Source organism: Penaeus monodon, chromosome 22 (genome assembly GCF_015228065.2).
Source record: "Penaeus monodon isolate SGIC_2016 chromosome 22, NSTDA_Pmon_1, whole genome shotgun sequence".
NCBI classification, from domain to species: Eukaryota; Metazoa; Arthropoda; class Malacostraca; order Decapoda; family Penaeidae; genus Penaeus; species Penaeus monodon.
In genome coordinates, this window is record NC_051407.1 from 25,929,888 (window position 1) to 25,930,146 (window position 259).

General features: G+C 37.5%; 1 protein-coding gene across 1 annotated transcript in view; it reads left to right on the top strand.

The window, feature by feature from the left end:
* The window catches only part of LOC119587380 (uncharacterized protein DDB_G0271670-like), a 7,504-nt gene that overhangs the window by 3,214 nt on the left and 4,031 nt on the right, over positions 1-259 (top strand). The window lies entirely within an intron of this gene.

Here is a 259-nt window from a genome sequence, read left to right on the forward strand (position 1 = left end):
GGTGCTTTGAAAGCTTTTACTCACACTATGGTAGAACAACAAAGAATAAACGTTATATTTCAGTATTCACTTGTTCCAAAGTAAAATGTATGGAAAACACCCGCATTAGGAATAGCATGAGGCGTTAAACTTGCCAGAGGATCCTCATGAGGCATAGTAAAACCCGAAATGCATTCAAATCTGTTTTTGTTACGTCTGATAAGGAATTCATGACGAGTTCCAAACGTATTGTTTTTATTCCGTTCCTATTGCGATAGCG